Consider the following 22737-nt stretch of genomic DNA (forward strand, 5'->3'; position numbering starts at 1 on the left):
TATTAATGCATACATGTGTCGAATGTGAAAGAAATGCATGCAGTCATATTTTAGGAGAGACGGACGCACGGATGGATGGACATATGGCTGGACTGATACTTAGACGCACTGACAGCACCCAAATCTGAAAGTTTCATCAACACCGGTTCACTTGGTATGAGCGAGAAGACAATCGGATGAGTGGAGGTGGGAGTGAAAAATCATTGAAATGGGCACGATCATGTTGGGAACGAGAACAGCAATCGGTAGAGCGCATACCTCTGCCAGCCTGAACAGATTACGTTTTGTATCCGACTGTTAGAACAGATCTGCATCCAGACCTCCAAAATCAAATCGGCTTGTTCTTGTCATAACTCGTCCACAACTTTTTGAAATATCGTGCTATACATCGTCTTTGGCCCAATCTCTCAATGGTGAAGAATCACTGAAAAAATTCTCATATCCAGATTCGGGTCGAAACAAAATCGGATCAATGCATCCTTGTTATGCACCCAACCTTTCCACCAAGTTTAGTCATAATCCGTCCTTAAAATTTTTGAGATATCCTTATCATAAAAAACACACAGACAAACAGACAGGGGTAACAAGATATCATGGATAGTTATAACAGATACCATTAAATGGCTGTGAACTGCACTTTGAGGGACTGGAATGACCAGCGGAACTGGACAGGCTTTCTTCATCTGTTCCAGAGACAGGTGCAGGGAGGGACAAAAGAGTGCAGTTGAGCTGTCGACCTTGACCTTGGAAGGTTCAAAAACAGCTGAGTCAGTGAATGCATATGACCTTTGGCGGCCAAGCCTGGTGTTGGCTTAATGGTTAGGGTGGCAGGCTTTGGATCCTTGGGTCCTGAGTTCAAATCCCACTCAGCTGTCGAATTAATACCAGGTGGGGTTAACTCGGCCTGTCATCCTTCCGAAGTCGGCAAAATGAGTGCCAGCATGTTGGTGTACTGTGTTGGTGTGGTGACCCGTCCAGGATTTTGCCCAATACCCAAAGAGACTGCTTAAGCAGCACCAACGCTCTGCACAGAGTATGGTCCCAATCAACTCCTCCTCTCTCCTCTTTGGTGGCCAGTGATGGGCGGTGTAAATTAGAAGGGCAGGGAGAGAAAGTAGAAGAGCTAGTACCATCTCACATTGGAATTCAGGCAGATCATGGAAAAAAAAATGAACAAGGAAAAACAGAGCTTACAGAATCCTTCACTGGTCTGAAATAACCTATCTTAACTTTTAGATTTATTGGAATAGAAAGTGCAAAAGCATCTCCATCGAGATAATTAATCTCGAAAGTACACACTTTCCTTGGCCAATCTATACTTTGGACAACCTGCACAGCCTTCATTTGCAGCTTCCTGGATTACTGCTCTCCCCTTTGGGCTGGCACCCTTTCCCTGATTGATGCTGTGGAAAAGCAAGGCCCTCAAAATCATTTGGACCTCTCGCAACGAAGCTGAGTGTCTCGGTCCTGTGCATATATATATATATATATATATATATATATATATATATATATATATATATATATATATATATATATATATATATATACATCTGTATTATACTGTCCCCTTTTCGGTCTTGCACCCTCTGCCCTCTCTTGGTTCTGTCCCACCCAGATAGCTGCAGGGTGCACACAGTTCTGCAAGTAACCCTCTCCTTGTTAAACTCCAAAAATCCAGGCTCACTGCTCACCTCTACTTATTTGTTCCTCTTTTATCTCACGTGCGGACCCAACTTCAACAGTCTGTTCAGTTCCATTCTTCCCTCCAGGACTTTAAGACAACTGTTCACCAATTATTCATTCATATGCAGCACAAGGCTGCAGTGTAGCATCATTGGCTGAGGGCGTGGCTGTGCCGCTGATACAATACCCTCTGTTCGTCAGAGCAGGAATTTGTAACTTGTTCAGGGTTCTGGCAATAGCTTCCCTACTCTTCGCGAAGGAAAACGTGGGATCTTTAATATCCACCAACGAATGCTGGCAGATGGGACATCCATCCGAAGGACGGCACACACATTGATGAATCACCATGCCTGAGAAATACCGGGATGACAGTTTATAGCTGGGTCAGGACTCAAATCCAGGCTAGACAGCTTAGAGTCGAGTGTGTGGATATCTAGGGCAGAGGCAATCGTGTCAGCCTGTTCACCACTACATCAGGTCATTCCCTATCCATACTCATGGTCTCTTCTTCCCCAAATGACCCAATTCCCAGGCAATCCCCTTTCCCAGGTTAGTGTGATTTTCCCCCAATCTCTCTCACCTATTTTCGTTTCTTCAATGTGGGTTGATTTGTTCCTTTTCTATTCCATCCCCACTTTCCCCTTAATCTTCTTGTTGTGCTTCATTCAACTTGTGTTCAGTTCGTTCACACTCACGTGACCTTCTCCCCCTCCCCTTTATCTCATTCTCACTGATGTTGATGTTTTCGCCCTTTTCATTTTGCTTACTTCTATTCTGAGCTAGCTTTAACGTGAGCCTCACGCATGTATACAAAGCAACAACAAAACTCCTCCCTGAAGATCAGCCAAACTTCTGCATAAACACCTTTGTGCAAGTAAAGCTCCAACAAACTTGCTCACCGTCCCATTGCCTCCAAAAGGCTCCATGGCACTTGAATAGCTTTTGTTTCATGGCCTCAAAGTTCATGAGATGCTTCAACTCAAATGTGCATGCCTTCGGAAAATGTAATCCAAGGTTTTGCTGCTGGATATATAAAGTGCAGTTGAAATACCAGAATTTAGCGAAAAGCTTTCACTGCTGTCCTTGGTTCATGGATTGAGACAATGTCCCGTACACACAAAAAACACTCGATAAGATTGGTTCCACCGAACGTTTACTTGGCCACAGTATCAGCCAAAGGCCTAACCTCACAGAACATACCACGACACTCACTGTGAACCTCTCGGTAGCAGATGAGACAAGAACTTTCGATCCCTTCAAAAGTACTCAACGATGTACCCTTACACAGCTGTGTACCAGATTGCATTCCCCCCCCCCTTACATCTGATTATTGGTTGGAGTTCAAATCCAGGAGAAGACATTTTGAAGGCTTGCACATTGTTTCTAAGCCATCCCAGCAGTCTTGAATAGGAACGAAAGAATATTTACTGCAAAGAAATGTGAAAGAACCAAGAGAGTGAAAAGCTGTCCCTGTAAGTTGCGATGCGGTGCGTTGACCTTACCATTGCCGGCTCGGTGTATTTCGTCGGCCTCTGTGCTTGTCGCGCTTCATGGCTATTCATCAGGCTTTCCGAGGGGCTTTGACTTTTGAGATGTCTGGAATATGAACGGACAGGTGCCCTGGGTTGAAAGGATTTTTCATTGGGGCTCGTTTGTTCGAGCTTTAGTGGAGCAAGACCATGGAACTGCAAAAGGAGATTACAAAACAGCATTCTCAGGATACAAGAGATTTGATAAACTGCAAAGCTTTGGACAAACATTTGTTTTGTGGTTATCACGAGTTAATATAATGAGCCCGTTTGGCCTTGCTTGAAACCAAACATTTCAGATACAAAGGGGAATTGCTTATTGTACCATCTTCCATTTGTGTCCTTTAATATGATAGATTTAGACCAGGACAACTTCCACCCCCAGAGACAAATGATGGGCTTGTGTCTTCTTTTTTTCTGTTTTATTTTTCTGCGTTGGTTCTACGGTTAAAGCGATCGGTGTCCACATAAACCAAGGTGTGGTGTGCATCACGCAAAGGGGATAAAGATTGTAAAAATTGCACTCCAAATTATTAAATCAGACTCATTCCTGAAGATGGGATGATGGAAGCACCTTTGGAAAAGGAAAGCCATTAGCATGATTGCTCAGAACGTTGTTGCATGCAACAACTGGAGCTAATTTGTTAAATAATGGTGTGCAAGGTTATGGTTTATTTTTCTTCGTGATGTTTTGATGCGAACCTTCGCACAAGAACACAATTAGTGGCCGATTATTCGAAGATTTTTGGTTTATAACCACTGATCTTTTTTCCCCTTGGCTACACTGGATCATCTTTCTCCGATGTTGCTTTGCTTTTCCAACAAGTGCTATCAGAGCCACCACTTCAGATCTAAAAGCTACCCCAGCAGGACTGCCAACAACATCGGTGGCTGTACTGGCTACCGTCATTGGTGAAGTGATCTCAGCATGTAGATCAAGAACACTCGGATGGAGAGATTCCAGCTTGATGGTGAACAGTTCTTTCCCATTACGGTGGTTAGCAGGTGAACTGTGACCATGCCGAGTCATTTCAATGGATCTTCCTTCTCCTCTGTTTTCTCCTCTTCCCCAACCTTCACCGCCTCTTTTGAGTGTGTGGCATCGCCCTAGAAGAACAAAAGTTTTTTTTTTTTTGTCAAATATCGGTTTAAGGAAACAATTTAAGGTTCATCTCAATTATTTAGTGACACACTTTAAAATGCATCTCTAAACTTCCTCATTCTTTCTGATGCACTCAAAAAACTGTTAAGATGGATTTGTATCACAGAGAGAACTAAAACAGTACTCAGTAAAGTACGTTCCTCCGCCAGGTTGAACAGTTTACGTTTTGTATCCCACTGATAGGCCGGATCTGCATCCGGACCTGAACCAAAATCTCATTGGCTTATTCTTGTCACCTACCCAACACATCCACTAAGTTTTGACATCACCCGTTCATAACGTTTTTGAGATATCATGCGATAAATAGTTTTTTTGCCCCATTTCTCAATGGTGAAGAATCACTGAAAATTTTTTTAAAATTCCAATAGCCATATTCATATCTTCACCACAATCGAATCAATTGGTCCTTGTCACACACCCAACCCGTCCAGCAAGTTTAGTCTGAATCCGTCCAAAACGGTTTGACATATCCTGCTCACAGTCAAACAGCGGTGAAAACATAACCTCCATTCACCTTCAGTGGCGAAGGTAACAAGATACACATTCCTGTTTTAATAATCTCAGAAATTTTAACCCTTTCGTGAACCTGGGTGCACCATACCTCTCTGAGCATCTTCAATAATGACCACAGTAGTGTTTTGAGGCCCAAGAACAGCCCCGACTGGAGAGTGCAGATCAACTATTAGTCTCTCATCAGGTTCTTCCAAACTGTCAGCCAACAGTGTCACATGCCATGAACGATCCAGCACACCTGTATAACCACACAGCATAACCAATCCCACACACCATTATCACTTACAAAAAATGGTTTTTTTTTGAAAAAAAAAAAAAAAAAAGAAGATACGTGTTCAAAAATGGAAGCAATTCTAACTAGAAAGGCACTCGGTCGAGTGCATATCTCTGCTCCGCTGAACAGTTTATGTTTTGTATCCCACTGATAGGCTGGATCTGAATCCGAACCTCAACCAAAATCGAATCGGCTTGTTCTCGTCACTGAACCAACTCATCCACCTAGTTTTGTCATAATCCGTCCACACCTTTATATAATTATCATGCCATATATAATTTTTGGCCGCATTTCTCAAAGGTTAAGAATCACTTTAAAATAAAATAAAAAAATCCTCGAATACAGATCCAGATTCACCAAAATCGGATTGATTCGTCCTTGTCACACACATAAACTGTCCAACAAGTTTCATCTGAATCCATCGAAAAACTTTTTGAAACATTGTGTTATGCAGTGTATTGTTACAGACCGGGGTTCAAGGCTTGCCATGAGGGGAAGCCCTTGGGTTCTTCTAGAACAGCCGGTCCTGAGGCCACCAGTCGTGAATAACTCCGTGGCCCGGTAGGTTGTGAAGCAACCATGAATGATGATTGGTACTGCCAATCCAGGTAGGGTTTCACTACTTTGCGTGGGTACCTTACCTTTGCACAGCCGCACCAAATGAGGTTTGTGCCCTCAATGCACACCTGGATTACTGCCAAGCGATGAAGTGGGTGGGTGCTGGGCATTTATGTACAACTAAAATGTCCGCCGATCTACCAGTCGGCCATCTTTGATCAGATCGCAAAATAAAGTGAAGTGCATATGTACATCATCATGCACTGTGCTTGTGGTAAGTTTGAACAAAATCAGACCATGCATGTCTGAAAAATGGTTGGGGACACATTTAAGTAACAAAATGGCCGCCATTCAGTAATCTTGGATCTGATGTCAAAAAAAATGAAATGTGTGACTAAGCCATCATTCTTTATCTGTGTGCCAAGTATGCGTAATATCGGTAAATGCATGTCCGAGAAATGGTTGAGGTGTTCAACATCGGGTTTTTTTTACAACTAAAATGGCCGCCAGTCCACCAGTTGGCTATCTTTGATCAGATCACAAAATAAAGTTAGGTGCAAGTGTACGCCATCGTTTACTGTGCTTTTGCCAAGTTTGAAGATATAATCGGTCCATGCATGTCGGAGAAATGGTTCGGGACACGTTTAACTAACAAAATGGCCGTCAACGGGCCATCTTGGATATGATCTCGATGACAAATGACGTCCTTATGTAAGCCATCATTCATTATCTGTGTGCCAGATTGAACATCGGTAAATGCTTGTCCGAGAAATGGTTGACGTTTTCGACACCAGGTTTTGTTTTTTTTTTACAACTAAAATGACCGTCAGTCGGCCATCTTGGATCTGATCTCGAAAAAAATGGCGTGCTGATGTATACCATCATGTGCTGTCTTTCTGCCAAGTATATATAAAATCGGTCCATACATGTCCATGATATGGTTGTGGACGCACGCACGCACGCATGCGTTCATGCAAGAACACACACGAAAATCGAGACCAAATCCATTCGCCCCCGTTTCGGACCCAGCCCAATGGGGGCTAGTAATAGCAATTTATTTATAGTAAGGGTGAGGAAAGGCATGTGGAACAATAAGCAAAGGTTTTAATAGACAGGAATATGTACAGCAGGGGAAATCAAGGATTGGTGAGGTGCAGTAAAAGAAAAACAGTTACATACAAACACAAGAGACACAATACAGAGTTACCCAACCCGAATTTTCTACAATCTTAATTATGCTAACAAAACAGGCACCAACGAGATCATCCCACGGAAAGTTAGATAGTTCAGAGAGATGAGAGAAAGGTTGAGGTGTTTGTGACCTCTGATTTACTAGGAGCAGTCAACGGACAAATGTAACCCAGTCGCTGAGGAAGGGGAAGAGGGGGGGGGGACTAAGTGTGTCTAAGGTGCGTAGTCAGAAGAGGTGTGATGAGGTGTGCGGTGACTGGCAGATGAGGTGGATAGAGGAAGATGTAAAGATGTGGATCGGGGAAGAGGAAAACGAGCAAAGAATGTGTGAGAAGATAGTCATAATGTGAAGTGTAAAGAGGTTTGTACATGTAAAGTCCATCCTGTCTAAGTGTGCTCCATCTGGAGTCTGGCTCTTCCGCTTGGTAGTGGACTCTTTTCCGCTCCGTTTGCACTGGCAGGCTTCGTTGTGCTCTGTAACCCGGAGAACAAGAAGAGAGCAAACCAGAGAACAGAACTCTCTTTTATAATTCCCCAGCAGGGTGTCCCTTGAGAGATGCTCACTACACCCTTGGCCCCACTCAAGTGAGGATTTGGCACCGGAAATGGCTCCAGTCGTTCTGCACCTTGTCACGCAATGGAGCTCCGAGAATAACATGGGGCGAGGTACTTGGTTGCACTTTCTGGCCACGAATACGCGCCGGACATCCAACGAGAGATGGAATTGAGTGGAACGCTAGGGATATCCACACCATGTCAAATGGAATTCGCCACACTCTTGTGCTCCAAGCTCGACGCCAGAACGTCCAGACCCAATTATCGATAATTAATGGTACAGGCCGCTCCCTTGTCTCCTGCTGTCCCAGAGGGAGGTGGTGAACATCGGTGGTGATGGTGGTTGACTGATTGCAGTGGTTGTATCGTGTAGCAGTTGGTTATGGCATGGTGGTTTGTAGTGGTTGAGGCGTCATGGTTGTGGCAGTTAATGGCAAGGGAAAGCGAGCTTAGGCTGTGGTCCGATGGTGTGGTAATTTTGATGAAGGAATCTTAACGGTGTATGAAATGTTGCAACGTTGGGGTTCGAGTCTGGTGAAGTCTGAAGTGAGTGTCCATTGGGTAATGGTGCATGTATGCAAATGAGCTACTCTGTTGCTAAGCGTGCATGCATGCGTCCTGTGTGTAGCAAAGCAAATGAAACAGTAAAGAATGGGAATAAAGAGCTGCTGAAAAGCCAACGCAAGGCATATGACCCATAAACCCATGACCATACCACACAATAGGGAAGGACTATCGAAAACAAATACGAATGAAATAACTGTCTCGGGATCACTATATGTTATGTGCCATTGCCTCGGGGAGTGAGGGTTTCACAGAAGCACAGCAATATCATTTTTAGCCGGATCACTCAATGGTGAAGAATCATTTGAAAACTTCTTGGATCCGGATCTTCACCAAAATTGAATCATTTCTTCCTAGTGGCACTCCCAACCTGTCCACCAAGTTTCGTCGCACTCCATCCATACCCTTTTGAGATATTGTGCGATACTGCATATTGTTTTTGGCCCTCTATCTCTCAGTGGTGAAGAATCACTTGAAAAATTCTCGGATCCTGATCTGGATTCAGATATTCACAAAATGTGTTGCTGTCCTTGGCTGGTCACCAACACACACACAAAAAAATTTCAGAACAATTGCTTGAAAATTGTGGCCAAAAACCATGTGAGAAACAGACAGACCGACAAACGCTACAAACCAACATACTTGGCGAAATTTTTTTTTCCGCCAAGTAATAACAAAGTCGACCGACCAAGATACTTGCAAATCTAAGATTTTGCAAGTAACAAACAGACAGACAGATGTGAAAACATAACTTCCAGCAGCAAGGCTCAAGTAACTAGCATGGCTTAGTTCGGGCGTTTCCACCAAGCGGTTTTCATCTAATGCTGTGCATACATCTTACAACAGGTGTGTGGCAAGGGGTACTATCATGTAACAGCAACATGCAGATGGTGAGACCAAACATGGTATCATCATCACTTTGTGTGTGTGTGTGTGTGTGTGTGTGTGTGTGTGTGTGTGTGTGTGTGTGTGTGTGTGTGTGTGTGTGTGTGTGTTTTGCAGCTCTTCCATGAGCCTTAAAGGCTGTAAATTAAATGAAAAAGATGAAATAGTGTACTTTAGACTTCAATTAAATTCTGATTGTTTTCCCAACCCCACCTGAGCACCAAAAATACAAACGAACTCCGATTAGTCCCTCAAACAGCATGGAGCAAACACACAGCGGTTTGAAGTGTGAGCATATCTGGTGTACCACATACCGGGATCAAACTGCACCAGGTTTATCGCACCGACAGCGAAGTCCTTCTCAGGAATGGCATTCAGTCCTTGTGCCTAGTCAAGATAAAGGTTGAAAAAGGAACCATGTTAATAACGAATAAATGGAACACTAATTATTATTGGGCATTATTTCGAACAAAGGCACAGTTTTAAATTGGTGCCATTTTCTCAATAACGATGCACATGGAAATCTTGCCAAAAGCTCATGGTTTAGTTCAGGTATTTCACTCCGCAAAGTGTGTCCTTGTTCGTGCCACGTTCTCTTCCAAGAGTGAAACGTCCCACTCAAAGGCCTCAGGAGTGTATCATTGTACAACGTTCGGGCTTCATTATATTTAAATAGGCATCATTGCATCAAGTTCGATGCATTATCACAAAGCTACCAACATGATTTTATTTTGTAAATTGCAAAACTATCCTCTCTGTCTTCATCAGAGTATTCTCTTTTGAATGAATATAATTAATGGAATGATATATATATTTTGGAGATAACTTTAGTGGGGCAGGATGGCTGCACAGTGAAACGAAAATACGGTCATAAACGATGCAAATCAACCTTGAGTAAGGGAGCAGTGATTTTCAAGGTGTAGTGGGTTTTTCAAGGGATTTTCAAGATGTCGTTGGTAGATGGCTTTACCTTCTACTCCTTTTTCCAATATTGTCAACATTATCTTTTCTTATTTGACTCCACATCTCACTGTTCATCATCTATATCTATATCTATATCTCAAACTATATATATCTCTATCTATATACGTTTCTATCTCTATCTATATATGTATCTATCTCTATTGAAATATCTCTATCTATATATGTATCTATCTCTATCGAAATATCTCTATCTCTATCGAAATATCTCTATCTATATGTCTCCCTCTGACTCTCTCTCCCACTGAATCTCTCTCCGTCTCTGACTCTCTCCGTCTCTGACTCTCTCCGTCTCTGACTCTCTCTCCCTCTCCCTCTGACTCCCTCTCCCTCTCCCTCTGACTCCCTCTCCCTCTCCCTCTGACTCCCTCTCCCTCTGACTCCCTCTCCATCTGACTCCCTCTCCCTCTCTGACTCTCTCTCCCTCTCTGACTCTCTCTCCCTCTCTGACTCTCTCTCCCTCTCCCTCTGACTCCCTCTCCCTCTCCCTCTGACTCCCTCTCCCTCTGACTCCCTCTCCATCTGACTCCCTCTCCATCTGACTCCCTCTCCATCTGACTCCCTCTCCATCTGACTCCCTCTCCATCTGACTCTCTCTCCCTCTCTGACTCTCTCTCCCTCTCTGACTCTCTCTCCCTCTCTGACTCTCTCTCCCTCTGACTCCCTCTCCCTCTGACTCTCTCTCCCTCTCTGACTCTCTCTCCCTCTCTGACTCTCTCTCCCTCTGACTCTCTCTCCCTCTCTGACTCTCTCTCCCTCTGACTCTCTCTCCCTCTCTGACTCTCTCTCCCTCTGTCTCTCTCTCCCTCTCTGACTCTCTCTCCCTCTGACTCTCTCTCCCTCTCTGACTCTCTCTCCCTCTGACTCTCTCTCTCTCCCTCTGACTCTCTCTCTCTCCCTCTGACTCTCTCTCTCTCCCTCTGACTCTCTCCCTCTCTCCGTCACTCGTTCTGTCACTCTCTGGTTCTGTCTGGCTCTGGCTCTCTGTCCCTCTCTCATGCTTTGCCCACAGGCAGGTTCAAGGATTACATTGGGGTTGCTTTTGCCCACAGTGGTAGTCACGGCAGGAATTTGTAATTTGTTCAGAGTTCTCGTGATAACTGTTTAACATCCACCAATTCATGCTATCAGATGGGGGCACGGGGCTTAACATCCATCTGAGGGACAGCACACTTTGTGGTGTGTGTGTGTGTGTACGTACGTACGCGTGTGCGTGTGTGCATGCGCTTACAAATGATCAATCCTTGGCTCAGCTAACAAGCTATCAGTCCACAGTCAGCTCGGGGATAGAAGCAGATCAAACAGCTCAAAGATAGGTGTGCAATCTCGGAGTCCTTTTGATTGCACAATCCTGAGCCTTGCTGCTAGAAGTCCTGTCACACCCTTTTTCCCCACTGTTTCCCAATTCTCTTTTTATTAACACTTTGTAGAACCATTGCTGGAGGTTTCCTTCCACATACCCTTTCTTTTCGTGCACTTAGAAGTTTTAGTGATGGGAAGGAGAGAAAAAAAAACCCAGACAAAGCAAAAGCTGGTGAATGATGTGGTGCTTCACAATGAAAATGCTACCTTCATTAAAAATGGGGCGTGTGGTCATTGCAGCGTATTTTAGGACATACACAATCCATTATTTGGATACTCATTTGTCTGGACAATGGCTGTGAACTTGGTCCCATAAACGTTTCACACTTAAATTGGAAACACTTGGCTTATTGTTTATCTATTAGGAACAAATTAATGGTCCAAAAGTTCCATTAATCAAAAATGCCATCAGCATTGTTTCCACATATAGTTTCTGCTGGCATACTTTCTTTGCCTTCAGTGGATGTGAAAAACATTTGGAAACTGAACCGCACTCGGTGGAGTATAAAACTCCACCAGAGTGAACAGTTTACGTTTTGTATCCCACTGAGAGTCTGCATCTGCAAATTAACCAAAGTATAATCGTCTTGTTCTTGTAACCTACCCAACCTGTCCACCTAGTTTTGTCATAACCTGTCCATGACGTTTTGAAATATCATGCCATATATAGTTTTTGGCCCAATATCTAAATGGTGAATAATCAGAGAAAATGAAAAATTATTTTCTCGTATCCGGATCCGGATCTTCACCAAAATTAAATCAATTCGTCCTTGTCAAACACTCAACCTGTCCAGCAAGTTTCGTCCGAATCCGTCGATAACGGTTCGAAATATCCTGCTCACAGACACGTAAACAGACCGACAGACAAACAGGGGTGAAAACATAACCTCTGCCCACCTTCGTTGGTGGACTTAATCACTCAAATGTTTGAGAATTTCCCAGTTATAAACTTTTTATCAGAATATCACGCATTTCTGTAACCACCTTTCCAAGTTTAAAACAAATTGTTACGCTCATTCATTGCACACTAAGTGAGGTCATGATGAAACCATTCTCATACCAAATGTACAGCTGTGTGTCACTCAGGGGGAATGATGCAAATGTATCACCCAAATATACAACCGTGTATTTAACCAGTCTTGGTGGCATAATGGGTAGAATGTCTGCTCTGAGTTGGGGAGGTCAGTGGTTTGAACCATGGCTAAGTTATGCCTAAGATTAAAAAAAATTGTATGTGCTGCTTTCTGGCTTGATGCTCAGCAATTAAAAAGGATAGAGCATGGACAAACAACCATAGGTTGGTAATAATAGTGTAGGCTTTCATGGGTCTAATGGCCTCCTTTGAATGGAACTATTATTATAACTAGTATAAAAGTCCAGCAAAAAATGACGGGTTGGAATTATTTTATTCGAAATATTGAGAGACTGGAAGATATGATGTTTTGTATCAAGAAAAAGCATTATTTTAAAACACTACATGTACAAATGTTACCCTATCTTCTTTATCTTCTGGAACCTTTCGTTTTGAGGGTACAGCCTCATAAGCGTGTCAAAGCCTGAAGCCTCGGCCTAGCGTCAGGTGTGCTTATATCTTTTTTATTTATTAGACATCACATGGATGTAAATGAACACTCGTTTTACTCTGCGTGTTACACATCATGTGCAGCGAATTTCACCTCCCTGCACCTTGTATTTATTGTTATTTTTTAAAACGCTCTGTACACCACCATTGGGCCCCAGTTGCAAGGCACCGTGTACATTTCCAGAAGAAGAGAAGTAATTACTCTTAAATGGAAAATGTTTTTCAAGTTTATCCTGAAAAAATAAACCGCATGAACACACAGTCATGTTAAAAGATCGGCCTTTAAAACCCTTCTTAAATAATTTTTTAGAAGGGGGACAGACGTCACACAAACAAATACACAAACACACATTGTGTTTTATATGGTGGATAATAATAATAATAATAATAATAATAATAATATTAATAATAAAAAGTATTATTGTTATATTCCTATTGGGTGTATTAGCAAGTTATCCATCTTTTATGTTGATAGTTGTCTGATGTTAGATGGATTTACTTTCCTTCAACTTGTATCCTGAGCTCCGATCCACCTAGAAGGCTTTAATCCGAAACTTGATTGAGTACTGCTTTTCCCTCTGGGCTTGCTCTCCTGCCTCATGTCTTTCTCAGCTTGATTCTTGCTCAAGAATCGTGTTTGTGAATCTTGCTCAGCCTTCTCCCAATCATCAGCAAGGTTATGGAATCCATCATCACTTCAGACATGAAATCCTTCTTCTCCAATGGCTTGATTTCCGATCATCAATTTGGTTTCAGACCAGGTCACTCTACCCTGGATATGCTGCTTCTGCTCTCCCATCAATGGATGGAAGCCCTCAATGCCAGACAGGAAATCCGAGCCGTATCCCTGGACATATCACATGCTTTTGACACAGTCTGGCACCCTGCCCTGCTCACCAAACTCTCTTCCCATGGTATTCAAGGTCATCTCCACTCATGGCTCGCAGACTTCCTCTCCTGTCACAGTCAACGTGTGGCCCTAAATGGAGTTCTTTCATCCCCTCTTCCTGTCCAGGCTGGAGTTCCTCAAGGTAGCGTTCTGGGCCCTGTTCCTTTTCTGGTTTTCATCAATGATCTCTCTGACTCTCTGGAAAAGCCTCTATATCTCTTTGCTGATGACTCCACCATATGCCGTACCATCTGTCATCCCTCAGACTGGCAAGCAGCAGCTTCTTCGCTCACTGCAGATCTGGATAAAATCACAAACTGGTCCAACACGTGGAACATGTCTTTCAATCCAGACAAATCTCACACTCTCACGATGTCTCTTCGAAAGGACCGTTTAGAAACCCCCCCCATCCACTTTCTCAACAATCCTCTGGAAGAAGTCCTTTTTTTCAAGCTTCTGGGTCTCACTATCTGCCATGACCTTTCCTGGGAAAGTCACATTTCCAACCTCGCCTCAAAAGCCAGTCGCCGACTGGGAATCCTCCGTCGTGCAAAGTCCTTCCTCGGTCCTCTTGAGCTATGACCACTTACAAAGCTTTTGTCCATAGCCTGATGGAGTACTGCTCTCCCCTCTGGGCTGGTGCTCCTGCCTCCCACCTTTCTCGGCTTCACGCTGTCGAAACCAGGGCATTTTAGATCATCGGCATCTCCCGGGATGAAGCTGAGTCTTTGGGCCTCTCACTCAATCACCGCAGGTTGGTCGGTGGTCTTTCTGTCTTCTACCGACTCCTCTCCAGCCTTGCCCCCCCCCTGCTCTCTCTGCGATTTGTCCCCACCACATTTCCACAGGGCGCTCAAGGTCCGCCAACAACCCCCTTTTGGTGGAACTACCAAAATCACGAATCACTGCTCATCTTCACTCTTTCATTCCTCTTTTTTCCCACCTTTGGAATAAACTTCCTCACTCTATTCTTTCCTATTCTTCCCTCCAGGCTTTCAAAACAGCTGTTCACCACCACCTCTTATCTTCCCCATCCAAATCCTCGATCTTTTCTACCCCCGATAATCCACCCAAGCCCACTTCCTTCAATTCTCCTACTTTCCTTCCTGAAAGTCCCTGTAATGTCCATCTTCTCTTCGCCATGTTCCCCGTCCCATCCCCATCCCTCTCCCTTCCACAGTTCACCTAATGTGTCTGTTCCCCACTGTTTTGTCCCTTCCACTCCCGCCCCTCTTGTCTCATGCCTCCTTGCTGTGAGTTGTGTGTTAGCTCTCATACGAGCCTCGACCAAGGTATACAAAAAAAAAAATAATTTTTTTTTTTTAATTTGACCTGAAGAAGACCTTTCATATTTAATAGGCTTCTCAGTTGAGACTACCTTGACAATTTGGTGAAGTTTCATGACGATCGGCTTAGAATTGTGAGCTGTAGGCGATTGACAGACAAACAAACAGACAGAATAACAAAATCTACTGACAAATATACTTGAAAAATCTTTGATTTTGCAAGTAGCAAACAAACAAACAAACGGACCCAAATGCAATACCCTCTGCTTCAGTGAGGATAACAATCTTAGAGATATGCAAAGGTTTGCTTGTCTGGCTCTGAAACTCACATCACATTAGATGCTCCACAGAAATGGCATTTGGCAGCAGAAGCCTGGTAATATAAAAACAGGTTGTTGAGTATAATTTTATTATTACCCTGATTGCAATGAAGGCCGAATCTGAAGCACAGCCTTGTCGGATGAGTGGGATCTTCACGGATCCATCATTCTCACATACACGCATGGAGGCAGTGCCCATCTGGACACGAGACCACTGTACTTGTAACCTATTAGGAGTGTGGAATAGGTTGCCAGTGCAAACACATGTTTGATTCACAGACAATGGATCTAAGCTCTTGAATTCAAACACAAATTAAGGAGTTAAACAAACCATTTATATATATATATATATATATATATATATATATATATATATATATATATATATATATATATATATATATATTTTTTATACAATATTGTTACGTTTGAGGGGGGGTATGCATTCAAAGGGTAATTAGGATGTTTAATTAGGTATGCCATGCTGTTCGAGTTTACCAGGATCTCGATGTAATAAGTAGCAATTCAGTGGTGATAAGTTGTCTAGTAAATGTTCATTTCTTCAAGGGGGAAATGATAATTGTCACGTAATTAGATAGGGACACGGGATAGGGTAAGGGTGTCTGCGTAAACCCCTTTTAGTCGTCCCTGGAGGCTGGCCGTGACGTCACAGGACAGGGCTGCGGATGGCTCCGCCCCGTGATCACGATTGGCGGAAGGTGACGGCGGTGGGCCAATAAAACGGCTCGATTGGAAGTGACGAGGACGGGAGGATAAAAAGGTTCTGTTCGGGGTCGAAAAGGAAGAGGAAGAGGAAGAGGAAGAGGAAGAAGATCGGGACAGAAAGATCGTGTTTTTTTTGGTGTGGAGGCTGTTGCGCGGAGAGCGTGCTTGTTGTTGTGCTGATTCGATCGTGTTCTTCATCGTGTCTTGGAGCCTTGCTGAGCCTCGTGCCTCACCTTGGTTGGCTCTGGGGTTCTGCTGACTCGGAGTTCGGGGTCGAACGGCGGGCGGACCTGCCTCCCTCTCCTGCTCGCAACTTGGCGCCAGAACTGGTTCCCTGGCGGCTGTGAGCGGACTTGGGCCAAGACCAGGAGGTCGACAGCACCACGGTTTCTCCTGCCCCCCCTGACGAGAGCAAGGCCAGTTCGTCCGACGCCGATCCAGGGACAGTTGCGTCCACACCACGGTCCAGCCTGACCACCAGAAATAGCTACGTTTTGTGTGTGTGTGTGTGTGTGTGTGTGTGTGTGTGTGTGTGTGTGTGTGTGTGTGTGTGTGTGTGTGTGTGTGTGTGTGTGTGTGTGTGCTTGGTGCCTTAGAGGGTTTGAGATCTCTATATTCATTGGAATTGTCTGTGTTTTCCCCACGCCCGATCCCACACCATCCCGTCGAATCGCCCCGGATCCCTTTTCTTGCCGAGTCTTGTTATTTCTGGTTAATAGTAAAAACAAATAAACATCATCAACTCAGTGAAAAGTGACTCGTGTCACCTTCCTCGTCCCGTTTGCGGTAGAGCGATTAGAACCGCCATGTTTGGGTTATAAATAAATAAACCGCCTCCATCGTTTCGGCTCATTCTACGTTGGCAGGACTGTTCAAGTCCTGTGGACGTCACTATATATATATATATATATATATCAGAGACACAGAGACACAGAGACACAGAGACACAGAGACACAGAGACACAGAGACACAGAGACACAGAGAGAGAGAGAGAGAGAGAGAGAGAGAGAGAGAGAGAGAGAGAGAGAGAGAGAGAGAGAGAGAGAAAGAGATATATATATATATATATATATATATATATATATATATATATATTGTTGCGGATTCGCGCCCGCCGGCGTGCGGACGGCCACATAACTCGAATCGCGGCACGTCGCCCACCGGACGGACAATCCAGTCGTGACCCTCTCGGACTAACGCCGGGAACCAGTCACGGGTGGACCTTTCGGTCTCACCGCGATCGTGCCAATCGGCCCCCGCTGGGATAGGGTTGCTCGCCAAATTCGACCTACCTAAGTACCCACACGGAGGGTAGACCGGGCGATCGCACCTCGCCGCAGGTCGACTTCGGACACGGGCCACTAAAGCGACCCGTTCCGTACTATCGGGATAACCGAGCGGTGTTATTCGTCGGCCTCGACGGTTCGATTAATTATCGGGCGTCTTAGCCCACGACCAACCCTTTACGTGAAGCAAGATGGGGATTCAATGAAAGAAATGACGAAGCGAAGCGGGAAAACAGTTCAACAATAAGCACATTTATTTCGCGATGAACGGAAAGCACACATATTCAATTCCACCAAAAGCACATGTAAAAGAAGAAGACAATGCAATATTACACAAAAAGCAAATGCAACAATGCAGATCTATCCGACTACCGGGCACACGGCAACACTTATACAATTTTACTTCACAGAAGGCGCCGACAACACATATTCCCAAAGCAAAAGAAAAGAGAACCACCCTCCAGGATGAGGGGGGTAGGCGGGCCTGGGGCCGAGACCGTGTCGGGCCTACCCGTCTGATGATGAGACGCGAAGTGGCGGTGGTGCCTCAACTCCGCGGGCCTCGCGGACAGTGTCTGGTTGGGGGTGGGAAGGGGGCCCCCTTTTGTCGCACTATCTCAGCGCGGGGGGAAACAGGAGGGGGTTGCTGATGCTCGGGGAAAGGAGGATTTCACAAAATCTCGGGTCCCGCGACGAGCGTCTCCACCACGACCTCGGTCGCGCCGCCGGCCTCTCCCTCCGCAGTTCCCCGAATCCGACGCGAGCACCCCCTCAACCGCCTTCGCCCCCGCCGCCTCTCCACAGCTTCGTCCGATCGCCCTCTCCGTCTCCTCTCTTGACTCGTCCCAACTCTTCACTGGCTCCGCGAACTCCCAACTGCGAACTGCCCACTGCGAACTGCCAACTGCGAACTGCCCACTGCGAACTGCCCTCGACTGACGAACGCAGTCGTTTTTATAAGCCCCGTGGCTTCGCTCTTTTACCCTTGACCCTCTGCCTCTGACCCTTCACCTGGCTCCCCATTGGCCCGAGGAAAAGTGGGCGTGAATGCTTTTGATCCATGAATTTGCATATAGCGACCGCCCTCCAACGCCCTGGAGGCGGGGCCAAATCGCCCCTCGCTCACCGATTGGACGGAACAAAAGTGGGCGTGAGTCGTTTTTGATCCGTTTTCTGCGGAAAGTCCGTGATGTTTTTGAACACGCTGCTCGGTGCGCGCCCCGCACGAGTCCAGCATCGGTGCCCACGAGTGGCGCGAGATGACGGTGATGCGACCGTGGCGAGTTGTGACGGTAAAGGTCGTGGCGGTTGTGGTGAAGCGGCGTTGTGGTTGGTGGTTGTTGTTGTGAAGTGGCGTTGTGGTTGGTGGTTGTTGTTGTGATGGCTGTTGAGACGTGGTTGGTGGTGGTAATAATGGCGGCTGGTCCAAAATAAAGATAGTAAAAGAAAAACGGCTATCCTGAAGAGTCGCAGCCCGCATGAATGACATTTATTCCCTCTAGACAACGGGTTTGGGCCTAACTACACATATACTTACCGAGATATCTCACCTCAGGGACCTGAATGGTGGTTTGTGAATTTGGTCAACCACAACACTACCCCTCCCTTTTTACAGACTCGTCTCGAGTCGTCAAATTCTCGTGTGCCATCATGTGTAGTTTTCCCCTAGTACATTTTACCTACGGATCCCTGAGTGCGACATTCATGGTATTCGTGTCCCCAAAATAAATAACCTAAGGGCTGAGTAACTACCTAAACAAACTCACTCACACGGACGACTTAAATAAAATTGCCGGCGCTAGGACAGACATGCCGGGGGCGCACTCATATGTACAGTACATCTTAACCTTAACTTACAAATTTTACACTAAACCATGGCCCAGGATCACTGAACTCTGCAAAAAGAAAGCAGTTAGCAGGGAGCCAGGCTGCCCGCATGCAGTCTCTGGCTCAAACAATGCAGGTGACAGGGAACGTGGCCGGCTGCTCACACGCAGTCCAAGGCCTTCCCTTTTGAACTGAACGCAGTGAACCACAACGGTGCATGGGCTGCACAAACGTAGTCTCCGTGCCAGCTCAAGTGGCACACGCAATGAACACAACGAATGGATGGATGAATGGTTTGAACTGAACGCAGTGAACCACAACGGTGCATGGGCCGCACAAATGCAGTCTCCGTGCCAGCTCAAGTGGCACACGCAATGAACACAACGAATGGATGGATGAACACAAACACGGTGCACGGGCCGCCAGTGCAGGCCCGTGTTGTAGCTGCCAACAGGGCAGTTCTCGCATATTGCAAACTGTTGCCTTGCGGATCCTGGCGCACATGGAAATGAACAGGGGGGCAGAGCAAAAATTGAACGGGGCTGGTGAGCAGGGGCAGTGGGCATGGCATGGCAAAGGCAGCAGGCAAACACAGCCCGCAGAAGAAGGCCGCTGCAGGCAAACACAGCCGGCAGACGAACTGGCCGGCACAGGCCTTGAAGAAAAACAGCCAGCCGGCAGATGAAGTGGGTCGGCACAGGCCTTGCAGCACAACAACAGCTGCCGATGAAGTTGGCCGGCCTCCGCCTTGAAGCAAAACACGGCCAGCCAATGAAGTTGGCCAGCCTTTGCCGTTCAGTGGAGGTTGGTGGAGGGAGTGCGGTGGTGCTGGCCACTTGGAAGGCGGGCTCGGACCTACCTACCTGTCTCCCTCCCACCTATCGCCTTTGCCTGTCACTGTCCATACCCACTCCCTTAATTTGTCAAACCCCAATTTAGCCCCAACTTATTTTTTATTTTACTTCCCCACTATAAATCGTCCCCTAACCCCCTTTACTGTCCTTGTTCGGCTAACCTATCCTGTCACCAAGCCTACTCCCCACCCCTACGTTCCCTTCCTGGAGGGGAATAAGGGAGAGCTAACGTCCTGTGTCGAGGCCCAACTCAAGCCTCAGAATGGCCTCCCCAGAGTTCGGCGATCTATAACCAAAGTGGGTCCAGTGGCCCACAACGACAGCGAGGGGATGGATGGTGCGGAGGGGTACATCTAATCTACCCGAACCATTTAACTGTTAAACTACCCCGGGGCTTTCAACAAGCGCCTCTCGCTTAAACTATTGGTTCTAACAACCCAGATTCCCGTCGCCTGTGTTGGTGTCCTCACAATTTCGGGCCTTGCCCCCCAATTTTCTCTCCGTGCCCTCACACGGTCTCATGGCTGGGACACGTGGCTCCCTTTGGCAGGCACGACCCTCTGCCGATTCTCCCGCTATGGCACCCCCGGGCACTACACTGCCTCCGAGCCTACCAGCTCCCTAACACCGGGAGTGCCCCCCATGGCACCTCCCCTGAAACGCACACGTGGCAGGCTGGCTTCCCAGGCCCCTTTCCGAGGGTCACCCTTGGGCACAACAATGCCCACGCGGCTAATGGCGCCCCGGGCCCCCGCACCAAGCAGGCGCACCCGTGCGCACTACGCTATCCCGGCCCCCCATGGGCCCTTGGCCTACCACGGCCGACTAGCCTGGTGCCCGGGGTACCCACTCAGCGATACTCACCTTTCGCAGCCATGCTCCCAACCCGTCAACAGGGCTCCTGCACCCCTCCAAACGGGTTTCGAGCCTACACTCCCACCAACAACAAAACAACCTCCATTTTTCAATTTGGCTAACCCAGCTAACTCACTTTACTCTGACCCCGGGGTCCCTTGGGCGGGAGTCACTCATCCCCCCAATCACTCATCGCACCATGCAGTCCCCATTCGCTCCATACACACAGACCTGCTGGCCTCACTCACTCATCATGTACTCACCTCACAACTCTTCAACTCACACACACACCGCTGAATTCTGCCATCCTTCTAACTACATCCCCTAACTAACTCGTGCTCCCACGTCGTCCCTTAAACTACAGCACGTTCCTTTTAACACTACGTAGCTAAACTACGTCAACTCTACACATTCACAAGTCTGTCACTGTCTCCAAATCTCTAAAATAACTTTCCCAACCTAAATCTCGCTACAATCCCTCTAACTAATCCATTCCACGGGCCCCATGAGGACTTACCCCTGCCCCATGGAGCCGGTCGAGCTAAGCTAACCCTTCCCCCTAACTAGTTTCCATCCTGTGCCCAGGTCAAGGGGGTCTTCCACCCCTTGCCCAGGAATCCTGTGCACCCGAAAGTGAGGCTTGTTTTTTTTTTTTTTTTTTTTTACATGCGCATCACCAGCGCGGCAACTCGCAGCTCGCGCACTTTACACCTGCCCGTGACGTCATGCAGCTGCACGTGTTCCTCGTCCCTCCTTGGACGGTACCATCCGGCAGGGATACCCCTCCTGCCGGATTCCAACCCCACGTGCAGCCATGGCGTCACCGTGCGCTTAAAAAAAACACAAGCCCCACGTCTCGAGGGGTTCCCCATGCGAACACATGTGCTTTGCCCGTTGGAGCTTAACACACACGATCGCGTGGAGAACCCGTCCGGTCCCGATCCGTAATCCTGCCTAAACTTTGTCCATCCGCGGGATCGGCAAATCCACCGCGTGCGTTTCCGGACCGGGACTTCACTATCGCAAACGAGCCCGTGGGGGCCTCGTGCGTTGCACAGCACGGACCTCGTGCTCACTGCTGGGTGAACCCGGCACGGTCCCCGAAACAACTACAGCCGCTACTCGGCTTTCTTTCCTCTGTCGCCGTCGTCGCCATTCGACCCACGCACACCTGCGTGTTACGACGCTCACTCCACACCATTACATTCACACCGGGAGACGCGGCTGCGTGCTCCCGCATGCCAACCGACATCTCCCTCACATACCGCTCTCTCACACACACGGTCTCCCTTGCACTTGGCCGTTCACTCACGCATGCTACCTCCCTTGCACACGTGGCTCCACACACTCGCGGCCTTCCACTCACTCGTGCCTCACTCACACACGCGGGGGCACTCACCCGCGGTGCCTCATCCACACTGGCCGTTTCATCCACACACACGGCCTCACTCACACACGGTGCCTCACCCACACACGCGGGGGCACTCACCCGCGGTGCCCCATCCACACTGGCCGTTTCATCCACACACACGACCTCACTCACACACGGTGCCTCACCCACACACGCGGGGGCACTCACCCGCGGTGCCTCATCCACACACCGTCCCTCACTCACACACGCGGGGGCACTCAACCGCGGTGCCTCATCCACACTGGCCGTTTCATCCACACACACGGCCTCTTCCACACACGGTGCCTCATCCACACACGGCGTGCTGGGAAGCACGTACTCTGGCACCATCGCCACCACACCACTCACACACGGGGACGCACTCACACCTTGCATCACACACACCGGGACAACCACACTGGGGATTCGTGTCCCCACAAGGGTCTCCGGGGCCTCTATAC

General features: G+C 47.0%; 1 pseudogene across 1 annotated transcript in view; it reads right to left on the reverse strand.

The window, feature by feature from the left end:
• Positions 1-22737, reverse strand: part of LOC147024976 (FRAS1-related extracellular matrix protein 1-like) — a 127656-nt pseudogene that overhangs the window by 3951 nt on the left and 100968 nt on the right. Inside the window, exons 34-38 of the transcript XR_015059657.1 lie at positions 15435-15564; positions 9232-9304; positions 4979-5128; positions 4120-4322; positions 3189-3371 (exon numbers count right to left, since the gene is read on the reverse strand). The product of XR_015059657.1 is annotated as an FRAS1-related extracellular matrix protein 1-like (transcript). The remainder of the gene's footprint in view (positions 1-3188; positions 3372-4119; positions 4323-4978; positions 5129-9231; positions 9305-15434; positions 15565-22737) is intronic.

The sequence above is a fragment of the Eptatretus burgeri genome, chromosome 6 (genome assembly GCF_056783735.1).
Source record: "Eptatretus burgeri isolate ZD-2024b chromosome 6, Ebu_testis_v1, whole genome shotgun sequence".
NCBI classification, from domain to species: Eukaryota; Metazoa; Chordata; class Myxini; order Myxiniformes; family Myxinidae; genus Eptatretus; species Eptatretus burgeri.